The sequence below is a fragment of the Arachis ipaensis genome, chromosome B05 (assembly GCF_000816755.2).
Source record: "Arachis ipaensis cultivar K30076 chromosome B05, Araip1.1, whole genome shotgun sequence".
Lineage (NCBI taxonomy): Eukaryota > Viridiplantae > Streptophyta > Magnoliopsida > Fabales > Fabaceae > Arachis > Arachis ipaensis.
Window position 1 is genome coordinate 147,527,789 of NC_029789.2, and position 2,045 is coordinate 147,529,833.

A 2,045-nucleotide genomic window follows, 5' to 3' on the forward strand; every position below is an offset into this window, starting at 1 on the left:
ATCAATGGTATGTACTATGTAGGAGTATTTAAACTAATGTAAAGACTCTTAGCATCATTTTTTCTTCTTAAAATTACATGAGCTATATATAAATTAAAGAATATATACTTATATGAATGGAGAATATAATATCTATTACCCAACTACATATTAATAATATTTTAACAATACTTTATGTTGCATGCTTTGTATGTATGTGAATGGTGAACCTTCTTTTAGGTCAATGTCTCCTCTTGGTTCTCACTAACTAGCTTCCAACAAACTATTCCCACCAAATATTAATAAGGCTCAATATCAGCTTTACATTTTTAAATAAAAACTCATTAATTTAAAAAAATATATATTTAAAGTAACTAGAATAAATTAAATCTATTTTGGCACTTTATATTATGTACTATACCTAGTATATATACATACGTTGATCTGTATATACTCTAGTAAATAAATATATAGCCAATGAGTAATAGTTCAAATGGCATAGTCTCTCCATACTCAATTAAGAGGTTGCAAGTTCGAGTCTCCTACAAACAAAGTGTATATAATAAATTCATATTCATTAACGTTTAGTTGTTATTTAATTTTCAGCTGGTAAATAAGGATATAAGTAATAAAATAGATTAAAGACACTTACTTATTAGCATAAATATTGTGAATTAAAAATAAAAAAAACACGTGTTAGCCAAATGTTCCTATATCTATAAAATTATAAATGGATTTTTTGATAATGGAGATGATCGTTGAATACGAGCCGTTGATTGTGCTGACTTTTTTTGATAAACGGAAGAGTGCGATGGTTTCCGTATGCAGATTGTATAGCGCGTGCAAGACCTTCGCCCCGGGAAGCGCGTTGAATTCTTCGTGTCGGCGTCTAGTGTGATCCGCAATGGGAAACCGCTAAAGCCGGTTGCCACCAAACATGGGTCCCACGAGCTCAAATGACCATTTTAACCTTCAAACTAAGTAAGCTGCTTTCTGTTAGGCAGAAGGACACACGAACTCTGAGCCAAACTGACGGCTTTTCTAGTTTCTAGATAAAGTGGTGAATAACTAGAACACTGTGTAATGACTCTTTTGCCCTCTCTCCACATAAGTATTTATAGAATCTTTCGTTAGGCCCCATCTTGCTAAATCTCGTCAAATCTCATTGGAAGATTTTAGATACCATTATACTATGCAGCATTTTATTTTAATGTTTTTATATCTTGATTATTTATAAATGAGAAACACCTGTAGTTTTTATTTATTTATTTTGTCCTTAATTATATTTGGTTTCTTTATACCTTAGGTTTAAGAAGAACGAACCATGAATATTAATTTAAATATTCATAAGATAATTATTTCATTTAATTTATTCATCCCCAACCTAATATTTGAAAAAAGGTTTTTTTTTTTTTTACATGATCACCCTTGTTATTTTTTAGTTTTGTGAATCTGTGTGACCAATTGAATTTGTAGGTAATAATTTGTTGAGGGCAGTCATTGACCCAATCCAATTCTTCCAAATAGCTTGGTACCATTCTTTTATTTCTTTTTCTCCACACAATTTTTTCCTCAAAAAAGAAAAAGCAATTAGAATTTTCAGTTATATGTATCTAGAAGGTAAGGTGTTTGAAATGGTATTTGACGTTTGTATACATGGTCAAATACTTAGACTGGAGAGACGTTCTATGAAAGGAAGAAATTAAATTTAAATTGAACCGCATAAGAAAAAAAAAATAGGTTATTAAATTAAACAATAAAACTGTTCAAAATTTTTTTTATTTGAATATGCTATGCATAAATAATAAAATAAATGATCATTTGTACCCATAAAAAATGAAAATATTGACATATGTATCCACACTAAATCGAAATTAAATTTGTACCCATACAAGATGTTTTCTGTGTGACAAAAATACCCTATGTGGCACTCTAACCCTCCAAAGACAGGGTACTTTTGTCACACGGAGGGCATCTTGTATGGGTACAAGTTTAGTTTCGATCTAGTGTGGATACATATGTCAGCATTTTCATCTTTTATGGGTATTATTTATTCTAAATAATAA